Here is an 11350-nt window from a genome sequence, read left to right on the forward strand (position 1 = left end):
GGAACAGTGAGAAAAGAATTTTGTATGTGATCAGGATTTTCTAAGGTTGAATTGACTTTAATTAGGGAAATAGACTTTATGAAGATCAGGCTGATGCAAGACTGGATTTGGTTTCTGTCTCTCATAAGAGAACAAAGTTGTCCTGGAATGCTGCTTTTGATAACAGATCGTGTGAGTTCCTGTGCCTTTAAATGATCTATATTTACTTTTGATTTTTTTTCCCTACCTTGGCTCAAGGCATCAATATTGTTTGACAGCAACCTATCATCCTATCCAACCGGGTGTTTTAAAACCTTTTAAAAATTTTGACAGACTTGCCAAATACATCATGGCTATTCTAACCCACTGTTGTACCCTGGATGAAAAGGAGCGTATACTGAGGAAGTCCGGGGAACACGCAGATGGCCTGCTGGCCACCAATCCACACCACCAGATTTATCAGGTAGATGGGGATGCAATCCCAGAACATGATCCACACTGGGACTATGAATACCGTGTAGGCCAGGCTAGGATGAGACATTCTATTACTCATTTATCAGAAGGAATGAAAAGGTGTATGGTGAAGCCTGTAAATTATGATAAGGTCTGAGAGGTTACACAGGAAAAAGATGAAAACCTGGCAGTCTTCCTGAGCCGGTTGACAGAAGCATTCAGGAAGGACACCAATACAGACCCTGAGTCTGCAGAAGGGAGGACACTGTCGGCCATGCATTTTATCACCCAGGCTACTCCTGATATCTGGAGAAAATTACAAAAGCTTGAGGCTGGGCCCCAAATCCCATTGTCAACCCTGGCAGAGGAGGCCTTCAAGGTCAAGAACAACCGAGACTTAACGGAGGAGGGCCAATAGGATGAGAGGCTAATAAAGAAAACGCAGCTTTCGGCTGCTCGGATCCACCCACCACCTCAAGGGGACACTGGAGGGCCGAGAAGGCGGGACAGACCACCAAGAAACCACCTGGGCCCAAACCAGTGTCCCTTTTGTCTGAAGGAGGGGCACTGGAAGGGGGAATGCCCTGAGCGCCCTCCTGTGGGACGCCCGAGGGGCAAACCCGACTGGCCCCAGTTCCTTGTGAATCTCTCAGATGAGAAATTCCCACACACTGACTGACAGCCCGGATCGATCGCCTGCCCAGCTCCAGATCCAACTCGACCCATCCTCGTTTCAACAATGGAGCCTCGGGTCACCCTCCCTGTGGCAGGTAGGAGAACTGAATTTCTCGTAGACACTGGAGCTGCCTGCTCTGTTCTGACTTGGCCAGCCGGCCCCTTCTCCAACCATGACTGTACTGTGACACAAGTTGATGGACAGCTAAAGGTAAGGCGATTTACGTCTCCCCTCGCCTGCGGAATCGGGTCTGTTATTATTACTCATTTTTGTACATGCCAGAATGCCCTGTCCCTCTCCTCAGGAGAGATTTGCTAAATGAGTTAGAAGCGAGTGTATTCTTAGGACAGGGTGAAGTCCAAGGGGGTAAAGAATTCGAACAGAGAGTGCATTTATTAGCAGCCCCAGATGACCCACCTGTTGGGCACCAAAATATTCCCCGAGACATCCCTCAAGAAATTAGAGAACAAGTAGATCCTGCAGTTTGGGATACCTCGGTGCCAGGAAGGGCAAAATGTGTTCCCCAAATACCAATAAGGTTAAGGCCTAGGGAAAAATACCCCTGGAAGAGATAATATCCTTTAAAGCCTGAGGCCCTGAGGGGAATCCAACCTAAAACACAAACTCATTAGGCCCTGCCAATCGCCTTGCACCACCCTGATCCTCCCCACTCAGAAGCATTGTGAATGTGGGAGTCATCCCTATTCACCCTCTGGTGCCAAACCCATACATACACCCTCCTCACCCAGGTGTCAGGGAGCGCCCAGTATTTCTCTGTTATGGACCTCAAATATGCATTTTTCTGTATTCCCCTACACCCAGACCCTCAATACCTTTTTGCCTTTGAATGGAGGGACCCTGACCCCCTGGAAGTTACCCAATATACATGGATGGTGCGTCCGCAGGGTTTTCGGGACAGCCCCCATCTTTTTGGAAATGCGTTGCAAGGGAACTGGAGGAACTGAGCTTTGAGAAGGGAACTCTGTTACAATATGTTGATGAGTTATTGATAAGTAGTGAGACCAAAGAAGATTCAGATCAAAATACTGTTAGGGTCCTAAATTTTCTGGCGAAAAGGGGATATAAAGTCTCTCCAACCAAGGCTCAGATCTCATAGCAAGGGGTTCAATGTTTAGGATTTGTTTTGACCCCAGGGGCATGAGTCCTGGCCATAGATCGAAAAATAGCAATTAGTACATTACCGTCTCCAACCACAAAGAGGCAACTCCGAGGCTTTCTCCAGATGGCTGGGTTCCCACGCATCTGGATTCCAAATTATGGCCTTGTAGCAAAACCTCTATATGACGCTCTAAAGGGAGGAGAAAAGGAATGCCTTCAATGGAATAAGGACCGCCAGCAGGCCTTTGAGACTCTAAAGCCTGAGTTTATCAGAGTACCAGCACGGGGGCTTCCACGTTTGGACAAGCCCTTACCCTATACGTTCACGAGAGGTCAGGGAGAGCACCAGGAGTCCTGACCCAAAAGCTGGGACCAGATCAGAGACCAGTGGCTTTCTTTTCAAAACACCTGGACTCAGTGGGCCTGGGATGGCCACGCTGCCTGCGGGCAGTAGCAGCTGCAGCCCTGTTGGCTAATGAGGCTTCCAAGCTTACCCTGGGACAACACTTAGATGTGTTGACCCCTCATCAGGTACAGTCTGTGCTGGAGGTCAAAGGACATCATTGGTTGACTAGAGGAGGGTTAACAAGATATCTGTCCCTCCTAATGGACACCCCCGACATTACCTTAAAGGTGTGCCAAACCCTGAACCCAGCAACTCTGCTTCCAGCAGTGGAGAGTGGAGACTTACTGCACCAGTGTATAGAGATCAGAGAACAAACTTACTTACTCCAGCAGGCCTGATCTTCTAGATGAGCCTCTTGACAGCCCTAAGGTCGAATGGTTTACTGATGGGAGCAGTTTTCTAGAAATGGGAGACCGAAAGGCAGGGTATGCCACAGTTAGTCTAGATGAAGTCATAGAAGCCAAGGCCCTGCCACTCCCTGCTTTTGCTCCAGGCTCCTCAAAAGTGGCAGTTGGGTTTTTTGGTCTCTTTGTATCTTTAGTCCAGAATTTACCCCAACTGTGCATGCACACATAGTTATTTTTAGTCCCATACCATTTCTTTGTATTTGGTTGCTGGAGGAGAGGTGTGCCCAGGTGCAAGCATTGCAGCACTGCAGCAAAAGGTCCCAGGTCCCAGCCTGTCTACCCACTGGGTTCCAAGTGCCGATCATACCTCTGAACCGTAATCATTTTGTGACACTGGGGCCAAGGGGCACATATTCTTTGGTCCCTCACCTTACCAGGCCTTAAGCAAAAGGCTGGAGATATAAAGGCTATTAGGACAGAGCCCCTGCCTCACCAGGAGTATACAAAGAACAGTAGAGGACACTCTGAGTCTTAAAGGTTGACTCAGAATTCACCAGGGCAACCTAGGGGTATTCTAGCCAAGGGGAACGTCGGGAGCAAAGACTGGGAAATGAGAGGGCCCTGTTTTGGGGAGTGTAAGTATATCAGTTTGGCGAGGGTGCCCTGGGGAATGGATGGTAGGGAGCTGTGAGGCTGGAGGGTTGGCCACGGTCAGGGTGTGCTGAGGAGCGTGGACCCCTCACTTCTGACAGCCAGCATCAGACTTCTCTCGGAGCTTCATTTCCTCAACTCTAAAACATTGTTAGGAGTAAAGGAAGTACGGATGTAGTTGAATTGAATCTGTTTCGGGGCAAAGAGATTGGACTAAGTTTGATCCATGAGCAATTAGAAAGAAGAGGGGTGTGTTATAGACCCCCAAGGGAGAGAAGGCGCCTGGATGTGGGGAACCAAGGGAGCCAGGTCACAGGGGTCAACCCCATGCTGCATCCCTCACCTAGGGGGTGATGTACCTCTCTATCCCTCCCTCCCCATTTCTGCTGGCTTGCATTCTGCTCCCACCTGGCCCCCTCTGGCAATACTGGCTCTGGCTGCTTGGTGAGCAGTCAAGCAGGTAGGGAACCCTTGGAAAGGGACCTGCAAGGACATAGAAATTAACAGGGCCCTGGCACCGGGCACAAGTGGTGGGGGCCTATTCGTGGGCCAGGAGGAGGTTGGACTAGATTAGGGACACTGAGGAGAATCCCCCCAGCTTCCTCGTTTTGGGTCTCTGGCACATTAGGCGTCATGCTCTGCTGTGAGCCTCTTGTGCATCTCGCGATGCCTGGCCCTCCACCGTTCTGGAGCTCTTGGGGCACAGGTTAGGTGGGTTCTTCCAGATGGTAGGAAGCAGACCTCCAGGAAGTGACAGAGGTGCAGGGCGGGACCTCCTCTGGGAGAGTGGGGTGGAAGGAAACCCTAACTTGGCAAGTTCCTGCTCTTGACTCCACTTTCCTCTCCCTCACCTTTCACCTTTTTCTCCGTGTCTGTCACTTCTTCTGGCCTTCCCAACCGCTGACTCCCCCTGCGTGTTCAAGTTCAAACTTCCCAAGAGACAGGATCAAATTGGGTCAGTCAGTCACCATCCAATCTGAAAGTACCTATTTGGCCAGCTCTCCTGCCTGTGCACTTGCCAGACACGGATGAGATCCCTTCCTTGTCCAGCTGGCTGTGGCTAGGATGACCAGTGTCATGGGAGAGATCTCAGAAGGCTGAGATGGCCCGAAGCTACGTTTCTCAAGAGGGTGTGAGGGTGTGTCCAGCTCTCAACTCACTGGTTTGAAGTAGGCCTGCAACTGATTGATTCTGTACCCCTGGGACTTTCCCCTCTTCCAATGCCCTGCATGCAGTTGATGCACTTTTTTTGCTTTGGGGACAGTTTTCTCAGAGCCCCCACCTCCCCCACCCCATCACCTTTGAGGGTACCAAGGGGTGGAAGTGATGGACTTGGACCAGAGAGGTAACTCAGTGCACAAAGTCAAGCATCCCTTTGGGAAGAGTAAGGACAATATATATTTCTACCAAGCAGGGCTTTTAACTTTTTTGCTTCCATACACCCCCTTGGCAGTATGGTGAAGCCCATGGACCGCCCCTCTACTCAGAATAATGTTCTTAAATTCATAAGATAAAATATATAGGGGACTTCCCTGGCGGTCCAGTAGTTAAGACTCCGCGCTTCCACTGCAGGGGGTGTGGGTTCAATCCCTGGTCTGGGAATTAAGATCCTACATGCTATGTGGCCAAAAATAAATTAATTAATTAAATTAAATGGATAAGCAACAAGGATAATATGTACAGGGAAATATAACGATTATAAAAAGATAAAATATATAGGAATACAAAGAAAATTAAACTATTTAAATACAGTTATCAAAATTAAAAAACAAAATTGTAAATGGAGTGTAACCTTTAAAAACTCTGTGTGTGTGTAAATTGATACACATATATATATATATATATACACATATATTGGACTAAACGTAGATGTCTTCAGTATACTTTGTATGTTTTTAACATTTGAAGAGAATTTTTTGAATCTGTGCATTTTATTTTTTCAATCTTATTTTACAAATTCCTGTTCTATAAATAATAGGGTATTTCAGATAGAGAAACTGAAGGCACTTTGCCATTTGGTGATGAAATGAAGGGCAGAAGATTTAGAAAAGTACATGTACCCAAACCCACAACAAACCAAAGTTATAAACTCATGTCTAATGTGTCCAGTGGTCAAAGGCTTTATACAGCTGCCAGAATTGCCAAATAATTTTAATAAAAGTGGATTTGAACATAGAAAATTGGTATATATATATATACATGTGTTGGTGTGTATATATATATATGTATGTGTGTGTTGTGTGTGTGTATATATATATATGTCTGTATATATATATATATATATATATATATACACACACATATACACAATTGGTAATTGTGTGTGTGTGTATATATATATAGACCAGAATTGTATTATAGTACATCCAGTTGGTGTTAGACCAGTTAGGGGTGAAATAGAAGAGGTCATTGTAATATCCCAAGTTTGGGGTGATGAGGGTCTGCACTAAGCTGGTAGAGGTGGGAGAGGAGGAGATGAAGCCAGATAAGCAGAAAGCAGGGGCAGTAATGATGTGGATGATCCACAAAGTATGGAGCAGAAAGAGCAGGTTCAAAGGTGGAGACTGTGCCAAGTGGAACGGAGCCACCAATGACGGAAATAGGGCTTCTGATGAAGGGCTTGATGGTGGACAGGGCAAAGAGGAGAGAGGGCTTCCATTCTTGCCCCCAGGTCACAATTTGGGCACTTTACCCTCTGTCCCCCACTCGCCAACAGTGGAATTCTGCGATGCATCGCTTTTCACTATGGGATTATCATTGGCCAGCAAAGCAGCGATGCCTGCGCCGTATGTCAGTGCTCTGTACCATTTCTTCATAAGGCCCCTGTGTCTGGAGCTAGTGAGCTACACACGTCCCCACCACCCTCAGAATGAGTTACATATTCTTCCGACTAAGTTCTGGCAACTCCCAGTGTTGACTCCTTAACCTGCCCTCCTGCATCTCACACCTGTTTCTCAGCATTTATTCCAGAAGTGGGAGGAGGAGGCAACTTGGACGTGGTCAGATGGGAGAGGTGGTGTGTGGTGGTGGACATCCCCCTCGTGACCTGCTTAGAGTCTGAGGGAGGTGGGGGTGAGGGGCTTGGGGGTTGGTCCCATCACTGCGTTTCATAATCTGGTGGGTCCTCATGGAGAGGGGGATGCCCATCACATCCTCAAGGGTAAGGAGAGGTTTCCTCGGGCTGTGACCCAGGCCAGGATCCTTGTGTCCTTAACCCAGTGGGGATGCCCCCTGTTCCTTCCCTTGGAACCTCCTATAAGGTGCCATTGGGAGTCCACGGGGCTGCAGCCTCCAAAGTGACACATAACTTAGCTCTTTTCACCTGCTTTGCTTAGCCAAGCCATTTCCTTGTAACCTTCTGCAGGGGAGGTGTTTGGGAGTGGGGAGGGCTGTCTGTACTACGTTGGGAAAGGACCTAGGGGAGAGAAGGGTTTGCCTCGCTGTGAAGGTGGGGTCAGCAGAGCTAGGACTCAGTGGTGAGGAGAACAGGCTGACTTCCTAGTCCCTTCTGTTGCCCTGGATACCTTCCCAGGGGCATCCCAGGATGCTCCAGTGACTTGGGCAGTGGGAAGCCACTCAGCCTGTTAGACTGTAAGGTTAGTGGTGCCATTCCTTCTCAGCCTCCTCTTTTGCTGCCGACCCCTTCAATGTCGGGTTACCGGGCTCTACTCAGTCCTCCCAGATCACCTTCCCCACGCATAGGCCAGTGCCTCCCAAACCTTCATCTCCATCCCAGATCTCTTCTGACTACCTGGGGGACACCTCCATTTTTGTGTCCCACCGACACCTCAAACTCAACACGTCCTAAGCAGAGCACATCATCTTCCTCCCGTATATGTGCCGTCTCCCGTGTTCCTATCACAGTTGATGGAATTATCACCCACCCAGTGGTCCAAGCAAAAAGTCTGGGCTTCATCAGCTCATCTCTCCCCTCCCTTCACATCCAGTGCCTGGTGACTCTACCTCCTGATGTCTCTTTTTTATATATATATAAATTTATTTATTTTTGGCTGCATTGGGTCTTCATTGCTGCACGTGGGCTTTCTTTAGTTGCAGCGAGCAGGAGCTACTCTTTGTTGTGGTGCGCGGGCGTCTCATTGCTGTGGCTTCTTTTGTTGTGGAGCATGGGCTCTAGGCGCGTGGGCTTCAGGAGTTGTGGCTCGAGGGCTCTAGAGCGCAGGCTCAGCAGTTGTGGTGCACGGGCTCAGTTTCTCCGCGGCATGTGGGATCTTCCCGGACCAGGGCTCGAACCCGTGTCCCCTGCATTGGCAGGCAGGTTCTGAACCACTGCACCACCAGGGAAGTCCCTCCTGACATCTCTTGAGTCCTTTCATCCCTGTCCATCTCCACCGCCGCCACCCTAGTCCTGGCCAGCACTATTTCTGTCTGGAGCATGCAAAGCCCTCTTATGGGACTCCCCACATCCTCTCCTGTCTTCCTCCTCTGCAGCTGGAGTGATCATGTCTCTCCCTAATATAAACCCATTTGGGTGGTTTCCCATTGCTCTTAGGATAAAATGCAGATTCCTTGACATGCTCTGTTAGGCCTTTAACTGTGCCTGTTCTGTTTCCCATTGTACTTAATGTTCCAGACAGACTCATCTTTGTTCAGTTCCTTAACTTGCTTTATTGCTCGCCTCTGAGGCTTTGCACATATCTTCGGCTTTCCCTCCTTCCCCTCTCCTGTGACCAGCCGCTAGTCATCCCTCAGGTGTCAGCTAATCCCGGGAATCCTTCCCTGATCCAGAGAGTCTGGGCTGCATCCCCTGCTGTGAGCTCCCACCTGAGCTTCCTCTCAAAGATGTTTCATTGAAATTGTCTGCTTCACGGCCCTCTCCCACTGTGTGTGCACCTGCCCAGGGAGGAGGCCCTTGACAGTTTTCTTACCTGAGTGACAGATGGGGCGGGGCTCCCTGTTTCACACCCTTTGTTCCATTCTCTAGCCAAGGGCTTCTCCTCTAGCCTGAGCAGACAGAGGAAGCTGCACAAAGCCACCCGTCCTGGGGGAAAATGGCCCACAGTCGCTGGCACTCCTAGTGGACTGCTCACATAGGAAGGTCTTTCCTGAAGCCCAAGAGAGGTCTCTAACCCAGGCCCCACCGCGGCAGTGCCCGAGGCTCCACCATCTGGCTGTTTGCTTCTCCCAAATGTCTAATGACAGGCTGAGGATTTCTTTGATTTCCGCCCCAGGGTCTTGCATGCAGAAGGTGCTGGGGAAATAAATACAGCTTGTGGGACCCCAGGGCCTCTGAAGGCTCAGCTGCTTTGGGGGACACCCTCCTCCCACAGGCTCACAACTGTCTGGCGTCCACCTCCTTTTTTCCTTTCTACCCCTGTTGTCCACACCTGGGTTTGGGCAGTGTGTCCCAGGTGCTATTTGGAGGGACGCCCAGGGGTGCGCTGGCCTGTTAGAGAGGCTGGGATCCTCTCTGGAGAAAGCGGCCTTCTCCAGGGGTCCCATCCAGACCCCTGCACACACGTCCCCCACTCTGTGCCTGGCCCTCCTGGAGCCCTCCTTCCAGCACATATCAGGCTGAAAGGGATGAACGCATGCTCGGTTCAGTGCCGTGTCTTTTTCCGTGAAATTGAAGGCCCTGTTGGCTGCCAGGCAGGCGTTAAGACAGAGACAAGACTTACTGGTTCTCCCTGTCTCTCCACGCCGCCCCCACCCGCCCCAACACATGCATACACTGTCCTTCATTTGACATGAGGACAAGAGCTTGCAACTTTGAATGACTGGAGGAATGAAGTCAAAAAGGAAAATGCTTGAGGACTTGCAAAGCAAAGCCACCCATAAGCCCAATTCACTAAGTTCACTCTTCTATTAAGGAAAAAAATGTGTATCAACCTTTACTAACTTTAACATTCACATTTATTCCTTTGTTCAACATATATTTATTGAGCACCTTGTAGGTGACAGGCATCATGCTAGGTGGCAGGATACAGTGGAGGGCAGAAATGGAGTTCCTGCTCTCATGGAGTTTACACTCTACTGAGGAGACGACTCATTGAGCAAAGAAACACATCGTTCAATGTAAGATTGCAGTGGTAAAAAAAAAACAAAACCCAAAACCAAACAACAACAACGAAAGATTGCAATGCTGAAAAAGAAATTACAACAGTGACTTGGGCTAGAAAAGGAGGTGTGTGATGCTACCGTAGGAGCCTCCAGTATCTAACGAAGAATTTGGTCAGAGAGCTGTTGACTGATGAGACCCCAAAAAAAGACAAGACTTAGGTTTGGACATTATCGTTAATGGTCTTGTTTCAGACCTCGGGCGTAGTAAGCTGAGGTCACCATACTCCTTCTGTTCACTCCTTCTATCATTGCTCCACTTGGGTGCCCGCTCTTATTACCTTTGGTCTCTGTTTCTCATTCTGATTCCCCGTTTCCCCCATAGGTGGGTAATGCTGAATTTCCAATGGGACAATCTGCCCTGTTGTCTGGCTTTCTCTGGGAAAGCTGATGGGTTGGGATTTTGTCAAATGGGAATGATGAAAAGATACTGGGTCAAGTTGAAGGGCACTGGAAAAGCTGTTACTGGAAGTTGGATAAGGAGGGGAAAAGAGAGAAGAAATGGATTGGGGGAAAGATGTGATTGAGCCGGAGGTCCTGATGACTTTGAGATCCGAGTACTGAAGAGGAAAATGCATGATGGAAGGAAGGGAGGTTACGGTCAGAGGCAGGGTGCTTGAGTGAGTGTGGAAATGAAGCACATCTGAGTGATGACAAAATTCCATGGCCGAGGTAGAATGGAGGAAGTCATCGGAAAAAAGTTCAGGTTGCACCCCTGCCTTTAAGAACACGTAGAAGTTGTATACATCATTTTCTCTCCTACCAATCAGAATTTAATCACAGGGAATTCCCTGGTAGTCCAGTGGTTAGGACTCCATGCTTCTACTGCAGGGGTCACAGGTTCAATCCCTGGTCAGGGAACTAAGATCTCACATGCCACGTGGCATGGCCAAAAACAAAACAGAATTTAGTCACAGCTGTAAGGGACACTGGGAGATGTCATCTTTATTTTGGGCAGCCACAGCCCCTGCTAAAATACTGGAGGGTCCTATTTCTAGAAAGGGGAATCAGATATCAGGGAACAGCTGGCATCCCCTTCTACAGGGAGTGATGGGGAAGTCAGCAGAACACAAAGTAGGGGGTGAAGGTGATATAGAATGGCATGAACCTAAAATGGGCAAGATTTTCTTCGAAGGGGGTGGAGAATTATCTGGGAGTGGTACAGAGAGGACCCAAACCCCAACTCCCTGGCCGGAGGAAGGTGAGATGAGGTTTGAGAATAAACGCCACCACATGGAGGGGCTGTGGAGTGGCTTTCAGAGCAGTTGGTTTCCCAGGAAGGCAAAGAGAGGCAGAAAAGAGCTAGCCGGTAGTTTGCTAGACGGCCTTTGGGAGAGGTGGGGAGATAGAAGCTGGGTTGGGACCAGCAAGGACAGGGTTGTGAGGCTTCTGGATAAAAACAGAAGCTGAGCTGACTTGGTTTTGGTAGTGTCCGAGGGTGGGTCTTGCTTGGCCAGGGTAATCTAAACCAGAAACCTCTCCAACTCCAAAATGCATGAATTTACCTATCACAGCCAATCAGCAGGGTACCTCACATACCATCCTTCTACTTTTGCGTCAAGCGCTTGTAAACCTGACATCCAAGACTTGGTATCAGCCCTCAAAATTGTGCATTTGAGATCACACACACACACACACACACAC

Source organism: Monodon monoceros, unplaced genomic scaffold, assembly GCF_005190385.1.
Source record: "Monodon monoceros isolate NGI ecotype Baffin Bay Population unplaced genomic scaffold, NGI_Narwhal_1 Super_Scaffold_9, whole genome shotgun sequence".
NCBI classification, from domain to species: Eukaryota; Metazoa; Chordata; class Mammalia; order Artiodactyla; family Monodontidae; genus Monodon; species Monodon monoceros.